The 23310-nt window shown below is 39.1% G+C and overlaps 1 long non-coding RNA gene across 1 annotated transcript; it reads right to left on the bottom strand.

Moving 5' to 3' along the window:
- Positions 1–788: 788 nt before the first annotated feature.
- LOC117437212 (uncharacterized) lies at positions 789–22440 on the bottom strand. Its single transcript, XR_004550394.1, has 3 exons — positions 22357–22440; positions 1474–1542; positions 789–918 (listed from the first exon to the last, which is right to left on the bottom strand). It is a non-coding gene; the product is annotated as an uncharacterized lncRNA (long non-coding RNA).
- Positions 22441–23310: the final 870 nt, after the last annotated feature.

The raw sequence follows: 23310 nt of genomic DNA, 5'->3' as shown, positions 1-23310 counted from the left end.
CCAAGGGGATCATATGATGTGGTTGCCAGTGATAGCAGGGGACAGAATTTGATGACCAAGGAGGTCTCTTTCAGCCTTGTACTCTCATGTAAGTGTCAAATGCAAATAGATTTTAGCAAGTGTTAGAGACTATTATATTTGATCTTACCTTGCCTGTCATGTCAGGACTATCAGGAGGTAAGTTGCTCCTATTCTGTGTATTGCACGATGCTTCATTTGTCACCTATTACAACAGACTGCTCAGCCTAAGGATTTATATAGACACTCCAAAAAAGAAAACTAGATTTTACTCTACTTCTCTTTAGAGCCTCACAGTAGGCTTGATCACAGTTCACAACTGAGAACTATGCTGCAAGAAATGAGATAACTCACTAGCAGCAAACAGAAACACGTATCTAGCTGTAAAATTCCAGGGACACATTGTATCTGCATTTGAGACTGATTAAAAAGGGAAGCAACTTCAAAATTTTGCCAGACATTTTCCAGCATGAATGACTTCTTTTCTGTCCCACTCACAGAACACATTGAGAAGCTGTGTTGCACACTGCAATGATCTCCTGTTTCAGCACAAATAAACTGTCAGAGAAAAGGCAAGAGATATGTAATATTATAACCATTATTTATTCTAGATTAATGAAAGGGGAAAATAGCTCTTTTAGTTGCAGTTTGCATGCAGAAAAACATTCATCTTACAGAGCCCAGAACGTCTATTGTATTCACAAGATATTAGCAGTTAGCTGATCTATCAGCAGAGATGAATTATTACATTGGCTTACAGTGATATCAGTTTTCATTATAGGGCAGTCATCCAAGTACTTTCCTATTCTGTTTGCACATCCTTATTTCTTTGCTTTTCCTTTACCCTTCAGATCCTCTCTGGCCAGGAGGTTGGTAGGCTGCATATGGGGTTTTTAATGTCTGAAATACATGAAGAAGCAACTAATCAAGTAAATGGTTTTCCATTTGTTAATTTTGTACCACACATTGTTGCTAGAAGCATGTCTTCTTTTCATAGACCAAACTTCCCCCCTTAGGTTAAAGCATGTTACAGCTTGGGTAGAAAGGGGCAGAAAGGAGGGTTGTGGTGTGTTGGTGTTTGGTTGGTTAGTTGTTCTTTGCTGTTGTTTGCAGTGTGTTTTATGGGGTTTGGTTTTTGCTGGTTGTTTGGTTTTTGTTCTTTTTTTCACTCCCTGTTACACAGCAGTTAATCTACTGACTAAATAAAGGAAGAAGCTCCAGAGAGAAATTTGCAGCCTTTTGTTGCTATAGTACACAATTTCAGAGCAAAAGAGAATAAAGATGGAAGAAGGAGGGAAAGTCAGGCTATATGTTTACTGTCTAGTAGAGATTGCTCAGAAAATGCCCTCAATGACAGATTTTCTAGCCTTTGGCATTGCAAGCCTGCAAGCATGATTTTAGACACAATATGTGCAAACCCATTGGATCCCAGAGGACCTTCATGCCCAAGCTTACTCTAACATCTTAGCAGCTGTCCTCCAGGATGCCCGTGTGTCTTCTCTTTCTTCCTCCAAACTTCAGGCTCTGGAACAGGAAAACAGGATAGAGAAGGGGGGATCACATATTTACTTAATATTTTTATGTTAAATTGGCAACACCACTTTACTGACAGCAGTAGCAGTCCCTCCCTATTGTGGTATAGTCTCTCATGGACAACATCTGTACTCATTTTCAGTAATGCTGCCCTCTTAACAGGACTCTTGTAGGTATATAGACTGTTCCTTCAGCTACCCAGGGGCTTCAACTACAACCACGGTAGAGTCCACTGCGTGATCAGGATGCTGTTCAGTATGACAGAGAAAGGCTGAGTCTTTAAAAAAGTATGCTTATATTTATACATAAATATACACATCCATGTACATGCAGGGTATTTTGCAGAGGAACTATGTCAGGTTTTTTCCTTACTTAAGGGATTTGTTTCCTTCCTCTACCCTTCTCCCATTCTCCTTAGAAATCACTGTTGCTCACTGAGGGTTTGTATGCTTCAAGCTGTATTGTAGGATTTTTGGTGCAGGGCTTCTTGTACCTTGCCTATGATTCAAGAGGAAGCATTGGGCAGCACTTCAAGCCTAAATAATGACAATAGTAATTTCCAACAGACAGACAATCCCTTCCTGGCTGGCTATGGTCTGGCTCTTCAGCCAAAGTAACTGGCAGCCCTGGTGCTTGGTAGCATTCTAAATGCCAATTTATCAATTTATTCCTTGAAGCAGTCTGATTTTGTTGCATGTGAAAATATATATACTTATCTATTAAAGGAAATACAAGTACAATAAAACAGGAAATATTAAAACACAGCATGATGCAGTGAGATGTGGTGCTCCTTAAACAGTAGCAGTAATCTTAATAAAATGCAGATGCAATCATGTTGAGGGAGCAGTGTGGTAATAAAAGTGAAGAAAGGAGCAAGGTGCATAAAAAGAAGGGGGAGACCTTGGGTGGAAGAATGTCTCTGAATTTAGCAAAGACATAGTGTGGAGCCTGTTACAATTGCACAGCTTTGCTTTCAAAATGTAAAGTCAGTGGGTGGGCTGCTTTCATGCCTGGTGTAACTCCACTGAAGTCAGTGGAATTATACCCATTCTAAATGTAGCTCTGCACAAGCACTATAATAAACTGTAGATGTCAATAAAGTCAGAAGGACACAATTAAAAAACAAGGGGAAAAAAAGAATTCATAAGCATTTTTTTAAATGTATTTGTAATTCATGCCCCCTTTTGCACAGATTATGCAGTGATCATATTTTGGTCATGGAAGACAAATATCTAGCAAATGTTTACTTTCACAAGTTTTGTAGCTCTCCTAGAAATCTATTTGGTTTCTGTCTTATGGCCCAGAAAAATGTCAGTATTCCTACTGTGGAGCTGAAACAATACCATGTGAGAACAGAAACCAGTTCCCTCACGCCGCCAGCTCTTTTTGTATAGTATCTAGCACAGTGAGAAATCTGCTACATGACATAGGGGGTGTGTCTGTTACAGATAATGAGAGCAAAACAGGAAGACATATTCTTTAAATGTAAGGCATTTAAAGAATAACACAATCATCAGGCACAGTCAACATGGTTCACAAAGGGAAAGTCCTTTTTAACTAGTTTAATACCCTTCTATGATAAGGTCGCCTAGTGAGTGATGGAAGGCATTTTCTAGATTTTAGTAAGGCTTTTGATCCTGTCCCTCACAATATCTTTTTGGAAAAGTTGTACAGCTGTGAGATAAGTGGATTCATTGTGTGCTGGGTGAAGAACTGGCTGAAGGACAGGGCTCAAGGAGTTGCAGTGAAAGGGGCCACATCTGACTGGTGACGAGTCACCAGTGTTGTTTGCAGAGTTCAGTTGTAGGGCCAGTTCTGTTCAATATATATATTAACAATCTGGACGCAGGAGCTGAATGAACCATTAGCAAGTTTGCTGATGATGTCAAACTGAGAGGTGCTGTTGAGTATCTCGAGTGACAAGCAGCCTTGCAGGAGAATCTTGATATATTAGAATCTCAATAGATTAGAGCATCAAACAGTGATTAATGGGGTAACGTTTAACAACTTAAAATGACAGATTCTACACCTAGGATGGAGTAATGCCAGGCAAGTATAAACTGGGAGAGGAGTGGCTGGAAAGTAGTCCTGCAGCAAGGGATGTGGGGGTGCGGGGTGGCAGCAGGCTCAGTATGAGTCAGCAATGTGCCCTGACAGTCAAGAGAGCAAACTGCATGCTGCAGTGCATTAAACACAGTATAACCAGCCAGTTAAAAGAGATTATTATCTTACTGTGTTCAATGTTGGTACTGTTTCACCTCAAGTACTGTATGAAGTTCTGGGCCCACAGTTTAAGGATGTGAAGGTCCTTTCCTGCCATATGAGGAAAGGCTGAAAGAACAGTGTTTGTTCAGCCTTGAGAAAAGAAGGCTTGGGAGAAATGTTTTCAACATGCCCCAGTATTTAAAGGGTGGCTACAATGAAGATGGAGGCTTCCTTTTCGCAAGGAGTCACATGGGCACAAAGGGTAATGGGTACAAGTTACTCCCAGGGAAATTATGGTTGGACACAAGAGAAAGAATTTTCACAATAAGAGCAATCAGCCATTGGAATAATCTCCCTGGGGAAATGGTAGATTCCCCAACATTGGACAGTTTTAAAATTCAGCTAGACAGAGTGCTGGTACCTCTGGTCTAGACCATGCTTTTGACAAGAAAGCATGGTCCAGATGATTTTAAGGTCCCTCCCAACCTGGTATTCTATGATTCTATGAATATGTTCAGAGAAACACCAGAGAAAGGGCTGGAGGAATGTCCTATGAAGAGCAGCTAAGGATTTTGGGTTTGTCTTGTTTGGAGAAAAGGATGCTGAGGGGTGACCTCATTGCTTTCTACAGCTTCCTGAGGAAGAGGAGTGGGGAGGAAGGCACTGGTCTCTTCTGCCAGAGACCCAGTGACAGGACACATGTGAATGGTTCAGATCTGTGCTAGAGGACATTAGGAAGCATTTCTTTACTGAAAGGGTGGTCAAACACTGGAACAGGCTTCCTACAGAGGTGGCTGATGCCCCAGCCCTGTCTGTTTAAAAGCTGTTTAGACAATACCTTTAATAACATGCTTTAACTTTTGGTCATTCTTGAATTAGTCAGCAGTAGGACTAGATGATTGATGTAGGTCCCTTCCAACTGAAATAGTCTGTACATAAGCTCTATAAACTTTTCCTAACTGTATTCAAAAACAGTGTTTATCAATAACTGTGTGATGTAGAATAATCCACAAAAACATAAGAATCATTTGATATCAGTGAGAAATAGAGGGAAAATACTTTGCAGCATTTTACAGGTGAAAGCATGTCATTATTGCAAGAAAAAAGCATATGTATTTCTTTATGTGTATCCTGTAGCATCAATTACTACTAATAGGAAAAGTCAGGATACCACTCACTTATGAGCTTGATCTCATAATCATTTAAGATATTCTTTGAACATGTGTGTGATTTTCTTCAGTTGATTTTCTGCTCTGATTTTAAGAATATTTTCATGCTTCTCAACTTTTTAAATACTTTTCTGGTTTAATGGAGTTTTAGCAACCCGTTCACTGTCTAGACTTAACATAGTTAGGCTTCAGAGTTGTCCAAAATTAGATCTTGGTTGTTCTGCTCAGGTTCTTGGCAATCTATTTATAGTTTCCAAACATTTCTACAGGTTAGTATTGCTGGAATCTTGTTACATAGCTGCACATCTTCTTTACCTGTTAGTAATGATAATGATCAGAGATTTTTGAGGTAGTTATGTCATTACAGGAATATATAAATACAATATAAATAGATAAATAATAGAGTTTCCATCCCAAGATGCCCTGTACACCTCGAGTTTTGTGAAGGAGGACTTTCTGAAGTTCACCAAGGAGAAGAATGTAGATCTGCACAAGGTGAGAAATTAACTCACCCATCAGCAAAAGCTATGAAACACTTGGGTGAGTGACAATTGATGGAAAGGAAGCTGGGGTAATGGCTAATGTCAGCTGAATACAAGACAACAGAATTCTCCGACTGTAGACAAGGGAAAGAGTGTCCTGGGCAACATCAGGAGGGATAGGGCCAGCAATGAAGGGAGGGGAGCATTTGCCTCTGCTCAGTACTTGAGTGGTTGCACCTGGAATAGTGTCCACAGTTATCACTCAGAAACTGGACAGTGTCCAGCAAAGAACTTTCAAGATGGTCAGCTGCTAGAGCACCTGAGATGCAAGTGGGGGCAGCAGAACCACACTTCTTTAGTGTGGCAAAAAGAAGGCTTAGGGATGATTAATACCAGTTGGTGATTTCTTTAAAGGCAGTTACAAACTGGCAGAACCAAACTCTTTTTAACAGTGGCAGAAAATACAGCAAGAAGCAAAAAAATACAAATTCTGGCTTGTGAGGTTGAAAACAGACATTAAAAAAAAAGTCTTAACTGGGATGGTGGTGCTGCCATGGAACAGCTTCCTCTGGGCCCTGTGAAATCTCCATTCTCAGAGATATACATTTGACTAGACAAAGCCATGGGTAACATGACCTAGCACTGGATATAATCCTGCTCAGAGCAGGATCCAAGACTAAATGACCTCCAGAGGTCTCTTCCAGGCAAAACTATGTTTATATCATTCTACTATCTTTTCAGATTAGTTTGGGGTTTTGTGTTTGTTTTTTCTCCTCTGGGCTCCTTTGGTGAACTTTAGGCCCTCCTCTTCCACATCCTGCTCTTGAAATGCTATGGCTTCACATTCCTGCAGTACTTTTTAACAATCTGAAAAAACAATCATGGAATGAAATAAAATATTTCCCTGCTCATTGACTCATTCTGTATCTGTAAGAATTTCTCACAGATATAGAGTTGACAGAAATAAAACCAAGAAGGCATAAATGATGAGCCTGAGGAGTTTCTGTCTTCAGCTGTGCAGGGGTTTACATATTTTGTATAAGCATCCAAAAAATCACAGAATCAGAATCACAGGATCACAGAATGTCTGTGGTTGGAAGGCACCTCTGGAGCTCACCTAGAGGTTGGCATTGGCCCACCTTTCAAGTGTGTCAAGGTCCCTCCAGCATATCAGCTGAACCACACAGCTTGGTGTCATTGGCAAACTTGCTGAGGGTACACTCAATCCCACTGTCCATGTCACCAACAAAGATGTTGCACAGGATCAGTCCCAACACTGACCCCTGAGGGACACCACTCATTACTGGTTTCTAGCTGGACACTAAGCCATTGACTTCAACTGTCTGCATGTGGCCATTCAGCCAATTCTTTATCCAACGAGTGGTCCATCCATCAGACTGATGTCTCTCCAATTTAGAGACAAGGATGTCGTGTGGGACAGTGTCAAATGCTTTGCACAAGTCCAGGTAAATGACATCAACTGCTTTGCCCCTGTCCATCAGTTCCGTAGCCCCATCATAGAAGGCCACCAAATTGGTCAGGCAGGATTTCCCCTTAGTGAAGCCATGCTGGCTGTCACCAAGCACCTTGTTGTTTTTCATGTGCCCTAGCATGCCTTCCAGGAGAATCTGCTCCAAGATTTTGCCAGGCACAGAGGTGAGACTGACTGGTCTGTAATTCCCTTGGTCTCCCATTTTCCCGTTCTTGAAAATGGGGGTTATATTTCCCTTTTTCCTGTTGTTGTGAACTTCAGCTGATTTCTCCCAAAGCTATTAACATCCAACATATAGTAAAGAAACAGTGAGATGATTTATATATGTAGGGACTCTTATATATAAGAGATCTGAATCAGAGTCTGGATGAGGCATATGAGTTTGACTTTCTGGAGGCAAAAAATAGGTATTTTGGTGGAAACCTGAAGTTGTCCCTTTGTTATACCTGCACAGGTTATGATGTACTATAGTTTTGGAGGAAACTCAAGCGCATGTACTTATCTTTATTTTGCTTGTGTAAATGACATAAAATTAAGTTTTCCTCAAACACATCCATATGTGCAATTCATGTTTTACAGAATGTGTATTACTGTTATTCTCTTGAAACATTCCTAGGAGGAAATTTAGCTCTCTGAATAACATTACTGTTTTAATTTATTATGAAGCAACAGGCTTTTCATGAAAAGAAACTTTCTTTTAAATATAGATCCCTAATTGTCTGAGATACTCCTAATAGAACTCACTTTAATTATCCTCAGCCCTCTTAGCTTTGAGGACAGCAATACTATTACCAAGCTGAAATTTATGAAAAGGTAAATGACCTAAGAGCTGAGGATTGGCTTCAGGAAACCAAGAGTCCCTGTGGTCTCACTTAATGTTTCTCTGCAGCCAACTGTATCGTGTTTTACTGAGCCTTTGCTGAATGTTCATTGATGGTCTTCTGATACTAAATGTCTTTCTTTTGGTTTTCCTTCCTCCTTTAAATGAATAATGTGCTTGGCTATCTTTTTCATGCACTCATCATTCTGTTTTTCACTGGGAATGGCTCAGCTTTTATGTCTTTTTCTGTCCAATGAACAGCCCTTTGGAGCGGCTTAATCCAATGTAGGTCAGCCAGACTTCAGCTTCTCTCATGTTTTCCAGACTAGCTGTTACTGTCACCTTTCTACAGACATATTTGATAAAAGGCACTCTATGCCTTCAGGCTTCAATTCCATAAAGGTGGTGTCTTTTCCCCTACTCTTACCAAACCAAGTTGGTGTAATGGAATTCAGCATCATGCAGGATAAGACATCTATATAAATAGTCACATTCTTTAAAATACCATTAACACCAATATTTAAGAAAAGGCGGTCTATAATTAGAGGAAAATATGCAAATATTCAATACATTCATTTTCGTTTCCATTCAGCTTCATTCAGCACAGGGTGCAACACAAAGCAGGCAATTCGGGTCACATTCTAATGTTCTGATTTTCTCTATAGCCTCAGGTGAGTGGTTATATTCACTTACATCATCTAGTATTCCTGCTTTTCTTCTAATTTATGACTTCTTACCACTCAGACCTTTACTCATACAAAAGCTAGGAAAATCAACAGTGACAATTAGCATTAGGGATGCCATGACTCCTTCCCTGCTCTGGGCATGAATTCACCACTGCTGGAAATTAAGAATTTTCTTTTTTTCCATTTATATCTCTGTTTTTACTTGGTTTCCTCATAACAGTGACATTTCTAATTGTTCTCATATCCAAGTTATAATACCGTAGTATATTCTTTTAAAATATTGACACTAAACCCAGGAAAATCAGGCCTGTGACTACTTAGCCTGCTGAGATAAGTGATATGAAAGAACAATCTCAAATCCTCTTGACTTTGTATGCTACTAAGCATAACTGTAACAACTCACATTGGTCTACAAAATAAGAACTTGGATAATGCAAAATAATAAGAATCTGTGTGATTTAAAAAATCTTCTCTGGGATCTGGCAATAAAAAGTCAGATTTGCATATTAATATGAAAAAAATATACATATATTTCTAGAAATCACTTCTCCGTGATTTCTTTTGCAATGACAAGGAACACAAACTTTCTGCCTCATTTGTTCTTGAAGGTGGGGAGTTTAAAGAATAAGGAGGGAAAGCAGAAGGTGAAAAGGAATTAATAGCTCATTGGCAAAATCAAACCTTTGTCTATAATTCTTCTGATAGCAGGCAAATGTGCCTTTTACTGATACACTCACAGGCTGAAATGGATAGAAGTGCACAATTTTGTTATTTAAAAATAAAGGGGGAAAGTCTGATAGTAGTCCATGGTGACTGAGATGCAATAAAATGCATTCAGTATATGGCAAATGTTATTATCATTATGTTATCAATCACTCACAAAAATGTAATAAAAAACCCACACACACCAAAATCAAACATTGACCTTATGATTATACATGCTTATGAATCAAAATCATCAGTTTGGATGCTCCAGATCTTTGAGAAAGTTCAGTGTGGATTTAAGCTTTGTGGTTTCATGCTGTCTCTCTAAAGAAACTCAAGCAAAATTTTGGCTCCAGGCACTCTTGAGCACTTTAAAGTAAGTCTTTTAGGCACTTATTCTATGGCATAAAGAAACAAACAACAAGAGAGCATTATTTTAAATTTCATATATTTTTTAACTCCATTGGTTATTCTGAAAGACTCCAGGCAGTTTCAGAGAGACTTGGTGGAGCCTCTTTTATATGTGTAAAAGTGATATTTTGGTATTCATGTTTTTTTGAAAATTGAAAATCCTTTTAACAGTGTAAATCTATCCAAAGAGGACTAAAAATTGGGTCCACTATTTGGTTACTCAAGGCGTCTGAATTTGAGACATCAGGTGAAAAGCCAGACATTAAAATGCCCCTTTAATGATAGTATGGCTTTTTTCCCCTTTTAAAAAATATTTCTATTTCTACCCTGTCTCACTTCATCCCGCTGCTCCCAAGGAGAGTCAGTAAGATTCTCTGACTGCTTTTGCAAGGGATAAACATAGCTTCCTCAGAGTACAGTAAAAGCTGATAAAGCATTCTGTTGCCCAGCCATGAGGAGCTCAGGGCAGGCAGGATTAGGGCTGCTTTTACCAAAAGAAAAGTGGTGAAGGAAAAGTGTACTAATGCACCAGCATGCTGAGGAGAGCCCTGGAGAGCCATATTTGCTGCCCATTTAGCACTTAGTGAGATGAGAGTGTTAGTGAAATCACTACTGTTCATAGGAGGGACTACTGCCACACCACACCATGGCTGCTGCTACTTATGCTTAGCAGCAAGTCTCTGTCAATAAAAGCTGGCCATTCTGCTACTCTTTCAAGCCTGTTACCCTAGAAATTGATTACTTTGCCTGAAGTCTTACCTTCCTGATATACCAGAAGCCTGTCAATACTGGATTTGCTGAAAGGCACAGGGAAATGTGTACTCATGCAAGCAATGGAGTTTCCAACACATGCAGTTCTCCACTTATCTGTGTAGAGATGGGCAAGTCTGGCAACTTGATGATTTCCATCTCCAGCAGCTTTGCTTTATTGGTAGCAAATGTGCTTTAAACAAATTGTTGTGCCTCTGCACTGAAAGTCATTGACCCAACCTCCTGGCTCTTTAAAGCTGTGGCCAGCAAAGGCTACATGATCTCCTGCAAACCCCCTATTGTGCTGAAACACTGACTAGCTGCATAATAATTATGCAAATTATGAACTCAGCAATGATCATTTTCCCTCTAAAACTACTACAAGGGCCCATAATTCCTCTTCTGTAGGCTTTTCTCATCTTTACTACAAAATTATAATTTTGTCTGATAACTGTGTGACCTTTTTGCAAACCTCACTCTTCTGCTCATTCTCTGGATTGGCATGTCCCTGTTTGACTCACTGTCCATCTCTTAAATGCACGTTTCAGAGTCCTTACTGGGTTTTGTTTGAAGATGGGACTGCTTAAAAGACAGATTCAAGATCCAAGTCCTGATCAAGATCCAAGATCAAGATCCATGTTTCTTAGGTGGTAACAGGAGTTCTATCATTTTCAAAGTCTCTTGAAGAGCAGCTAGAGTGTGCCATTTCAGTCTCCAAATTTGAGGAAAGGTGAAGGTTCCTGCTGAACAGATCTCAGTAAAATCAGCAGCAGACCTCCTTTTAAAAAAATATTGACTTCTGTTGTAGAGCCACCAAAATGCAATGCAAATGCAGAACTGTCTGAATCTGCTTATTTTGGCATCTCAACCTGCAAATCAAATTGCCATATGAATGTGATCTTTTTGCATTTCATGTCTTCCAGATGGAATCTTTCCAGTGTGCTCGCAGCATGTACTAGCTCTGTGATACCTGAACAGTACTCTGAATGCAGTTCCCTAAAATGGCAAAATTAAATGGAGGCTTATTTCCTGCTAAAAGAATGTCCTGTCTGTATCTAAGGTTATATCCTAGGGGGTTGCTGACTTGCCATTTATTGAGGAAGGTGGCAACATGGGGGACTTTTCAGTTGTCCCCAGACAGCTATGCTGCTCAGATCTTTAGGCTACTACTACTGATGTGATCTGAGAAGCTTCTTAACACAAGCTCTAGATTGCAGCACCCCACCATCATGGGCAGCCCACTGAGTTCATGACTGAGTAATTGAAAGGGTACTTCTACCATGTTGCCATTTCCCTAAGCAGAGCTTTTACACTACAATACAGTACAGGAAGGGAAAAGCATAAATTAGGTGAAACCTTCCTGGGTTTCTTGAGGTACTCTTGAGACTAGCTAAGCCTTCTTCATAGCTGGTCTTTCACTTAATGGAAGGGGAAGATCTATCTGTCATCACTTGCATTTGTTTTTTTAAGTTTAGAGAAATATGGACACTCTAAAAATCACTCATCTCATAAAACGCATGCGTCTACATGTGAGGTAGTCCTGTAGGTTTCCTTTACTAGTCAACAGAGGTGAAGGCATTTCATCTCATCCTAAGGGAAATACCTACAGTGGACTAGTTGACGTGTGCTTATTTCTTTTCATTCACTACATAGAGGATTTCAGATATCTACACTGTAGGTATATAATATTAAGTGAGGTGAATCCTTCCTGAATGTCTAAGTAATGATCTGAGACAGTACAGTGTTATTTTTCAAGGCAACCTTTGTGTTAATATTACATTACTATAAGGTTCAATTTCTTCCAGTCATGTTATTAAACTCTTTCTGTCTCCTTTTTTATATTTCTTATTGAAGCCACTTTTAAAGATCTGCCAGTCTCCTGGGGAAACACATATCTTGCTGATGATGGACTAATAAATGTGTATTCCATATTGGCAACACTATGAGTCCATGAGCTTTGTGCTGAGAAGAAAAGCTACCACAGCATTCACCTTGTGGCAATTTAAATTGATTGCCTGTAGTCTGAAAATTATTGTGTTGTTACTCTCTGCAAATAGAATGAACTCATCTTAAAATCACAGGTAACCTGTTTTTAAGAATCTGCAGGCAATAAAAAGCTGACAACATGAAATTCCCTCCCCCCTTCCGCAGATTTACCTTTGTTAAACCTTGGATCTCTGTTACTTTACTGATTATGTGGCTGATTTAAAAATGACCTACTGTGTTATCTGTTTTTTTTTAGATATCAATAGGTGTGCTTGAGCATCCTTGGGTTTTAAACACGTCTGAATAATAGAGAATTCAGCCTGATGTAAAAGCAAAAGGAGCTTACATTTATGGTGGTAGCAATAATGATGGTACAACATCACACAATGGCTCATGGAAGCAGACAAATGTCAAAACAGCATGAAAAACTCCTCTTGCACGCTGTTAAGACTGCCTAGAATTCTCCCAGGATAACATACACGATCGTTTTGAGGAATTTAAAGCTAATATCCATGTCACTCCCTCACAAAGACAGCTAGCTTCAGACAGGAGCTAATTGTGCTGTCTTGTTTAAAAATAGAGAAATCATCCCTTGGTTTAGCAGATTTCTTCTACAGTATTTTGCTGTTCTTGCCTGAAAACATGCTGTGTATAAAATGGTTGCATGAAAGGGTTAGCAATCCGAGACACAGCAGTGGACATTGTTGAGGATAAAACAGCAAATTCAGTTACCTAAGAGAAGGGTGTGGACGATGATATTTGGAGAGCTAGCACAGCTCAGAGGAAACTGTGTGTACTACAATGAACAATGTTTTTTAACTAAATACATTTGTTCCCAGGGTTTCTTTAACATAGTTTTTCATTTTACCAAACTTTTAAAGTTTTGATGTATTCGCTCTGCTTTGGTTTTGTTGTTTTTTTTTAATCTTCCATAACTGTCCATTTTCATTGATAAGTAGTGGACTTTGGAAATAGATTTCCTTTTAATTGAACAGGAAGAGTCTCTTTAGGCAATAGCACTGGTCTTTCTGCACAACCTGTGCTTTAGTCAGCAATCTTTCAAAAACAATCACTTTCCCTCAAATAGTGATAACAGTTACAGATTTAATTTGTTAGAGCTGTCCAGTCCCTAATAAACCAGATTAATTCAGTGGGAACTGTACATGTCTATGACTTCTGTGACTCAGACCTTAAGTTCATTGGAAATAGAAGCGAGCCCTGACTGTCTGCTTATGCTGCTACTACAGATGCTGTGATTTGCAAGGCTGAAACCTCCATATTCTCCACTACTGGCTCCAGGAAATATTTTTTTTTTAATGAAATGGAGTGGAAAGGTGCACACTAAATAACCCTGTGAAGTAGGAGAAAATCGCACTCCTGACCATATCACTGTAGCCAGAGAAGTACATTAAACTAAAAGTACTAAAAAAGTACTATTAAACTAAACTAAAAGAAGTACATTAAACTAAAATTACATTAAACATTGATAAACTACTGAAGTACATATTGTCTTTGTGTGCTATCACCTTATACTGAGTTATAAAAAAATGGGGGGGACAGGACAAGAGGAGAAGCACGTCTGCACTGTCTTATGGATAAATGTTGTAAAAATAACAATGATTATGATAATGAAAATAACAATAATAACCATATTCAGTATAAATAGGGAGTTATCTCTCCCAGTTTTCACAACAAGTAAAGAACCTTTCCCCCACCCCCCCCACCTTAGGGGTTCATGAATAGAATAATTATATGTATTATATGGGTAGGGGTTCTGCTAGCAAATATTTATCCTTTTTTTCTTTTTTTCTTTTTTTTTTTTATCTGACCACTTTCCTCCGCTGTGTGTCTGGTTTTCAGTTCAGTTTCAGCCTTGGTTAAAACTGCTATGCCATTACCTTCTCACAGTGATATGTTCTATGAAGTCCTGAATGACTGTGGGTTTAGTTCACTTCATAGTGAAATCCCACAGAAGTCTCCAGCCTCCCCTTCCCAAAAATCCTAACATATGACTTAGCCCAGTGTATCTAGAAACTTAATGGGTCTAATGGATGAATTTTTTAATTGCCTTACCTTTAAAATTCTAATCTGCCAGTGAAGCTGAGGTATAAAAATCAACTGGCAAGGCCATAGAGGGAATCTTGTACTGCTGCTCCTGTACCTGCTCTAGAAATTTGCTTTCTAACATAATTTCCTAAGTAATGACCTCTTCTAGCTGGGTGTGACAGTATTTTTAGAGTAGGCATCTCATGGAAGTTCAGAATAACTTTGTTTCCTAAGTTACCTAAGTACTTTTGAAACTTCAAACTGTAGTTAGTCAGTAGGACACAATCACTGGTATGAGGGGTTTTGTTGTTGCTTTGTTTCAAATAAATTGATTTATTATGCAAATCCTTTTCCTGACACACAGAAACACGCAAGGACAATGAGACCAGGGACAGCAGGGAATGAGAAAATGAGACTTATAATAATACAGAATGGTGTATGAAATACAGATCATCTGAAGCACAAGATGTAGGCTCCTCAAGTCAAATGTCTTTGCTTCCTTTAAAGTTTTGAAATCTGTTATTGAAAACCAGAACCCATATCCTTCTCCTTTGATTTTGATAGTATAAATACATTATATTTTTTCTTACAATTTAATCACCTTTAAGATAATTCCAATTTTGAAATCATTAATACATTGCAAAAGATAAGGTAGGCTGGCTCACAAAAGTGGCCACGGTAAGACCAAATAGTCTTCAATTTCTTGTGTTGCTATGAATAAGGCCCTAAAATGCAGATACCTTTGCCTAACACCTCTTTCTTGTTTTTTGAGACATCACTAATTGCTCTCTTAGATAAAAACTGAAGAATGTGAAAGGTGTGAGTTTACTAAACATGCTATATAAAAAAGATGTAGATTTCACTACTGATTCCCAAAACTCAGAATAAAACATGGTGATTTCTTCCTGTCAGCCAATTGTTCTCTTCAGCACAATGACTACTTAACTGTTTCATGTAGTAATAATTATTGACAAAGGGACAAAGCATGGAGCAGTCAGATTTTGCCCCACTGCTAGTTCCCATAATTTGGAGCTGTGCTGTCTTTGAAACAGTAAAAGATATCCATAATAGATGTGATTTCTAAGATCTTCTGCAGGAGTTCTTTTCAAAAGATGCATTGTTTCCATGGATGCTGCCGTATAATCTAATTATTCCTGATGGGTTGTCTATTGTACCAGAGGGTTCTTCAAGGGAAAGGAAAACAGCAAGGTAGATCATTTGAGCAAAAATCTTTTATTTGTTTAGGACAATGTTTCACAAAAGCTCTATCTGGGAAGGAAAAAATCTCTTCTGAGGCTTCTTTCTTTCAGAACTCAAGTTGCTATAATCATATAAAGCGGCTCTGTGTACTGTATGTTTTATCCTTTCTTTTCATTGGATGATATAAGATATTTCAGCCCCATGTTGGGGTGGGTTTTTTTCCCACTGAAAAATTAAATCATTTATATTATAAGATCTACTGTAGATGACCAGGGTAAAGTAACCCCGAGCAGTCACAGAATACATGCCAGGCCCAGCACCTGCAGCTTGTCAAAGGGATTATTCCACTCAACTCAGTTGGAATCTATTCGTGGTAAGATATACAGCAGTGCAAAGGAGTTGATATTTACATCCACCTCATTAAAGTGAATCAGTTTCCTATTATCACAGAGTCCCAGGTTCCTAGACCATATGACAAATCTCACTTGGTCTGTGGTGTGTGCAACTGCACTGTTTTTGACCTTGGCCATTGTGCTTACCAGTCCTATTGCATGTGCTGTTTCTCAGGACACCTTTGCACCTGCATGACTAAGCCCCAGCCAGCTTTTCCAGTGAAGGACTTGAAACTGTACTTCATTATGTCAAATAACAATATCCTGAGCACAAGAGTGCTCTCATCTTGCTGTGAATGTGTTAATAAATTAATGTTTCTCTTACAGGCACTGTCTTGCAAGCTACCATATTGTAAAAAGATGGTTGTATGGGAAACTGAGTGGATAGAAAACTCCTCAGGCCTATCAAGTGAGAAAAAGATGGATGCTCAAAACTGTTTTTCACCATCATCCACTCCTCTCCTAGAGCTATCGCCATGGTAGTACTATTTTGAACAGCTAGATTCTGTGGAGTTTTGCCATCCTTTTATGTATACGTGAAAAGATTTTCCACTATGTAAGTGGAGTGTTCATTATGTATAGTCCACATTTAAGCCAAAGCTATATAGATTTTCCTTTACATTCCCTTTCAACAGCAATTACTCTTTACAAAAATTACCTGTATTGTTCCTTTATTACCATCATTCCTACATGAGTCAATGGTTCTGCCAAACGACTACTCAACTTTGTTTCCTTAGTGACATCTATCCTTAACAGTTGATGATAATGTGCTTTGATAAAGTCATCCAGCCAGTAAACCTCTGCTTTTAGATAGGGGCAGCTCAGCTCTGTTTCCTCCAATGGCTATCAACAGAGAATTTAAAGATACACCTCTTAAAGCTGTTCAGGAACAAGAAGCAGCTGCAGAAAAGGTAAACTCACAGCCTATGGTGCTCCCTAGGGAAGGACACTGAGCAACACAAAGCTGAACTCTTGGAGGAGGAATAGAAGAGGAATGGAAACAAGTGAGGAGTAGAACCTCCAAGTTGCATACATCTTGGAAGAATTAATGGAAAACTTGTAAGTCTGTGGTCAGTGGAGCTGAAGGGAAACCCAACTTTTTCATTCTACTCAGCCCCAAGAGTAGGTGAAATTCTGTATGCCTTTCCCTTCTTGATATTCTACTATTTGTTCTTCTGAGATATACTGTAACAGCATTCTACTAGTTACATATGTCTGCTTCAAGTCTCATTCCTCCCAAACAAGCCAGGTTCTTAATTTAAACTAGGGATATGCTGTTTGTTTTAAATTAAGTAGTTGGATTTTACTTTGGTTAGGGCTTTACTAATTGCAGGGATGGAAAAGTACTGCTGCAGTGAAAAATGAGATTTGTGTTCAGCCCTGACATCAGTGTAATCTGTGGGGCTGAGTGCCAGAGTCCATCTCCTTTGAAGGTTCTCTCTCCCTTGTTCATCATCCTTTCCTGTAGCTTAGCCAGTTGCATCTTGTGTGAGGCCACATGAAAAGGAGGAGATAATCCTCCTCCCCCCCCAGCTATTAACTGTTATCATGGAGGGATTTGTTATCATTTTCAGTGGATAACCAGGACAATAGAACAATGTACCCAATATTAAGTTTTCTCCAAGAAAATGGGCTTTTACAGCCAAGTCTTCTTCCAGCATATGGTTGTCTGATGAATGTATTGAAGCAAAGGAGACTGAAGGTAGCAAGTATCTGGAACAACATAGCCCTAGGTCTGAATCCAGCAAAAAAAACTTCAAAGCATTGTATCTAAACTTTATCTGCATTGCAGCACCATTTTTGGTTTGTAAAGCTGAAGATATTACAGCGTATGAAAGTATGAAAAGTATGAAAATACTGAAACATTAAATACTAGTTTTGGGCTACGAGGAAATTGCATACACCTTTCAATAAGGAACTGATGACCTGGTATCAAACACTTCATTTTAGCAGAAGTATTTCAAAGGAGCTGTGGACATCCTCTCAAGACACGGTTTGCTCCTAATAACTCAAAGTAGCAGGAGATGCAGAAAAGAAGAGTATGTTCTCAGGCTGATGCCATTGGATGAGGCATGATGTACTCAGAATGCATAGAATTCTTTCATGGCATTTATGCATATTTCAGGATGATACTGGATTTTAAGTTTTCCAAAGGAACAGTTTTCCTATGGCAGTATTTTCTTTAGTTTTTAAAGCTTTTTTTTTTTGCCCCCTTTTTTTTTTGTCAGACAAGTACACTCGTACATGGCTGTGTTAAAGAATCACAGTATGATTGGGAAAAGATGCTCAGAAAAGCTTTGTAAAGGTTGCTTGAAAATTTTGGGATAGATTCACCATAGCAAGTGCAGTAAACAGATTATAATCATGCTCTTGTATGGTATAAGCATTTTTAAAAGACAGTAGTGGAGTATCTTGTAGAAGATACTTGTGGATATTTGTGCTGTGAGCAATATGACATTTTAAAAATTAAGATTTTATTAGGAACCTAAGTATGTTAGGATTTAGTGGGGTTTGTTTGCTTATGTGTAAAAAGAAATATTTTTATTTGATGAATTTTCTCTTATTCAGAATAACCTTGACTTCCCACTACTATTAAAGCTGAAAAGAATGAGGTGATGGTCACTATTTCCATACTGTCAACACAGAAAACAGGGTGTCTTGAATAAAGATGGTTTTTATCAGACACTGTTCGTGTGGCCTCTGACATAATTTACATCTTAATAACATAGAATCATGGAGTTATTTATGTTGGAAGGAACCTCTGTAGCTCTTGAGGTCCAATTGCCTGTTCAAAGCTGGGTTAATGCTAAAATTAAGGAAAGTTCTCTGAGCTTTCTTTGTCCAGTTGGGTGTTATGTATCTTCAAAGTCGGCAATTTCACGGCCTCCCTGAACACCTGTACCAGTGTACTAGTGTCATTGTGAATAATTTTATTCATCATCCCTAGCCTCAGTTTCCCATGCTTCAGCTAGTATCTGTTGTCTTTGGGGAGGCACCTCTGAGAATACTTTAGTTTTCTAAAAAGAGCAATTAGATCTCCCACTTAATCTTCTCTGAGTTGAACAAACACAATTCTCTCAGCTGTTCCTCAAATATCATGTACAACTAAACATTTTTACAGAAATAGAGGGAAAAATTGTGACAATTTGAAAAGCACAGGAGGAGGCAAGACGGAGCAGGAGAAAGATTTAGAGGAAAAAGGTGACAGGAACACTGACTTGGTGTTGAAAGAAGATGAGAAAAGGTACTGAGGGAATCCTGAAGCAGAAAAAAAAGATGGGAGGAAAAAGAGGACGAGAAATGTAATATGCAGAAGATGTCTTAAGAAGTTAAAGGGTTGTAGAATGGGAAATGAGTAGGAAACAAAGTGGCAGCTCCTTTACTAAATATATCATAGGAGAGGGCAAGGGGGTGTGCCTTCTTAAAAAGATGCTTCTGTATGTTAACTTAGAGCTGCATTTTGGCCAAGTAGCTCAATCCTGCCTTGGGAAGAGGGGGAAGAAGGAAGGCTTTTGGGGGAGAGATCTTTTACAAAGACTGGCGCAAAACATTAATGAGCTCTGGAGCCTAAAAACCAGACAACTCCTTCATATTTCCTGTTTTACTTGGAAAGGCTACAGAAGGCTTTTTCTCTTTCTACAACTTTGCCTTTCATATCTTTGCCATGCTCTAGAAACCATCATGGCTACAGGACAACCAACATTAAGTGTCAAACTTGGCACCTTTGTTCCAGGGTAAGCACAAGAAAGTTTTAAAGAACTGTCATTTTCCCATCACCCTAGGCTGGGGCTTATTAAATTTGTAGGTAATACCAAATCAGGAGGGACTGCAAATGTAGTGGAAGACACGGTTAGCATTCAAAGTACTCTTGACATAATGGACAGAGTCAGAAAATAGCAGGCTCCCAACATTTTTAGCCTTAAAACTATTCTTCCATTCTCCACCCTTTCACAAATTTTACGATAGTTTGACTCTATTGACTAATGCAATTGCTCTTGATATATATTGAACTGGAAATACAATCAGCCCACAATTTCTGAATTTTACAGGCTCTGTTTTTCATTCTTTATCCAGCTGAAAATTCATGTTTTATATATATATATAATATAAAGCTAAAGAATATAATAGTTAATCTACAAAAGGTATTTTTGTAATTGTGTAATATAATGCAGATTCCTTTGTATCTTTTTGTGACAGTGTTTCCTTTCTTTCCTTCTCTAAACATACCTTTGAGAGCAAATGGAAATATAGTTATTCTCAGTATTTTACTCTGACCAGTAGATTCAAACCCAGTTGTTCTTAAGTTACATTGCTCCACGCTGCTACTTTTATTCCGCAATAATGCATGTAGGGATATCAAATACATTCTGCTATTAGACAAATGCCATGGGAAAAGTTGGGCTATTTTTTCAGCAGCAAATCTGACTCACCACTGAAAGAACTTCCTATCTTTATATTTGGCTGCTCTAGAGTTACTATTTGGAATAATTTGCTAACTATATTATCTTGTTATTTTATTTTTAACTTTCACTGTTAATTGAAAGTTTTAATGAGGCAAAGGCACTTATGGTCATGTAAGAAAACCAATGTTGTTTCTTAGAAATGTATTTTTATTTCTCACTTTACCTACCCATGATCTTTCTCTGTTTTAGGTTTGGGGTTTTTTTCATTACTTCTCTACTTCCTTCAGTCTTAGACCAAGTCATTCACCATAGAAACATTATTGCTGTGATTTCCAAAGAGTATTTTGTTGCATAAATCGTTGCCCCCACTGGTGTGGATGAACAACAGTAGCAACCAAGAATATATTCATGGTTGTCATAAAGTCACCAAAGTAAGGATTAGCTAAGTTATTAATTATTTCCATTACTTTGGTATGTTCACCATGGTCTTAACCAGGAGAGAAAATAAATGTTTGAGGGGAGCCAGTGAAAAGAAAATTGTATTACTTCCTGCATAACTATTTGATCAAAAGATTGTTATGGCCATCACTGAAATTGTTGCTGCATGAGAATTGAGAATGTGTGTTTTTTTATGTTGGATACTGTCCAAACCTTTACCAATGTTGACATGGTTTGTAAATTCTTGCTAATGCTACAGTTGCTTTAATAGTGCGCATCAAAGCATAACATAATCCTTTAGGCTAAACTAAGTATATAAAAATCATTAACAAATAATATATTGTTCTGTGCCAAACCACTGATCATATGTTTGGTGATGAAAATATATTTTCTTTGCTCATTCTTGTTCTTCTTTTAGTAGAGCCAATATTTGAAGCAGACTTCCTCCATACAGATGGCTGAGATAAATAATGCAAATCCACCGATGTGCAGCACTCTGTCAGCTGGATGGATAAGGAATAAAAGCCTCTTTTCTGCGGTGTGTTTTCTTGTTTTACTTCCCATTTGGATTTGCTTGGATTCTGATGTACAGTGTTTAATGCAGTCCAGTGGGCTTCATACAAAGCACTCAGTATGGCACATTAGACCATACATGGGCAAACTAGGTACCATAGCACAGCAAGAATGATTAACTATTTCATCATCATGATCCATGGGGAAGGGGTAGAAAACTGCACTATGTATTCTTAGGAAAAGAACAGGGGCAGAGGCTATGCAAGTAACAGTGTGCAGGTAAGAACACAGTGTGTGAACCATAGTTTTCCATTACAAAAAACGTTGGTAGAAACAATAATATTTCTTCCAATTGAGAAAGAAATGGCCATCTTGCCTCCCATTAAGAAGACTTTGTTTAAACAAAATGAAAATAGAAACAAATCTAAGCTATAGAAAGAATTACAGAGATAAAAGCTCTGGAAGTTTGTTAGGTTTTTTTTGAACCAGACTATAAGGCATACTCCAGCTGATGAAGTAGGTTTGGAGTAGCTGCCTGTGTATCAGATGAGACACAGGACTCCTGATACCCCAGCTGGCAATTACTGTGCCCAGGGGTTTGTCTAGCTCTGCGCAACTTAGAATTCAGATCAACACTCTGAAAATAGTTGTCTTCCTGGACAACTGGCTGTTAATTTAATGACAATTAATACATAGTTAAACTGTGGGACATTAACCATGACAATTGCATGAATATGACCGAAATAATCCATCACAAAAAAAACAATAAATTGGTAATAAGCAACAATTTTGTTTTATTTTTAATGACCATATTGTTTGGACTTTCATTTTATTTGGATAAATTATCAAATCTCACTAGATCACCAAAAATAATCCTGTGCAAACAACCCAGTATTGCTCTGCTCCAGAACCAGGATCCTCACCTCCCAGCCAGACAGAACCTCTCTCCCAGCCTACCAGCCAGAACAGCCTGCTCCAGACAGGTAGCCACAGCCTGTTTCTTCAGCCAGCCAGAGCTGTTCAACCCCAGCCACCAGGCTAGAGCCCTGCTTCCCCAGCTGGCCAGCAGGAACCTCTTTCCCTGGCCAGTCAACAAGATCATCCTACCTGGTCAGCCAGCCAGAGCCCTTGTCGCTCAGCCATCCTGCCAGAGCCTCTCTCTCCAGCTTGGCCAGCCAGAGCCCTGCCTCCCCAGCCAGCCAAAGCCTCTTTCCTTGGCCAGCCAACAAGATCTTACCTGGTCTGCCAGCCAGAGCAGCTCAACCAGCTCAGCCAGCCAGATCCTCTTTCTCCATCTTGGCCAGCCAGAGGTTCTCAGCCCCAGATAGATCACCTTACCCAACCAGCCAACCAAAGCTGCTCAACCCTGGCTGACCAGCCGGAACATCTCCCACCAGCCGGCCAGACAAGAGACTCAGCTCTGGCCAGCCAGCCAGTGCATCCACCCTAGCCAACCAGCCAGATTATCTTGCCTGGCTGCCCAGCCAAAGCAGCTCATCGTGGCCAGCCAGCTGGAATACCTAACCCATCCACCCAGACAGAGCTTCTTCTCCAGCCAGCCAGCCAGAGTAATGCTTTGCATACCACAAGATTACTGTGGGAAATCATGTCACAAGTCCAACTAAAGTCTATGTAGACATCATCATTTCCTCTTGCCTTCTCCAGCAATTCATCTTATTTAGCATTGAAGCCAATCAGATTGGTCAAGCATCATTTGGCCTTAAGGAATTCATATTGACTATTCTTACTCATCTTGTTCTCACTTACTTGCCCAGAAATGGCTTCCAAAAAGATTTGTTTCATCATTTTCCCAACACTGAAGTGAGGCTTACACATCCTCAAATTTTACTTCTTCCATTTTTACCTGTAGGTGTATCATTCTCCTGGAATGTGAACTTCCTTCATTAGTGATATGAGAAGGAAGTGCTTTCCTGAGTCCCAAGGCCTGTATTCTGCTGACGCCCTCCCCATGCCTCTCAGGGTCTTGAACTGCCATTATGCCATGGTCTATAAAGCCATGGTTTCCGTCCAGATCCCTGATCAGTTCTTCAAGAAATTTAA

The sequence above is a fragment of the Melopsittacus undulatus genome, chromosome 2 (genome assembly GCF_012275295.1).
Source record: "Melopsittacus undulatus isolate bMelUnd1 chromosome 2, bMelUnd1.mat.Z, whole genome shotgun sequence".
In the NCBI taxonomy this organism is placed as follows: domain Eukaryota; kingdom Metazoa; phylum Chordata; class Aves; order Psittaciformes; family Psittaculidae; genus Melopsittacus; species Melopsittacus undulatus.
This window is presented reverse-complemented; position numbering and strand designations above follow the sequence as displayed.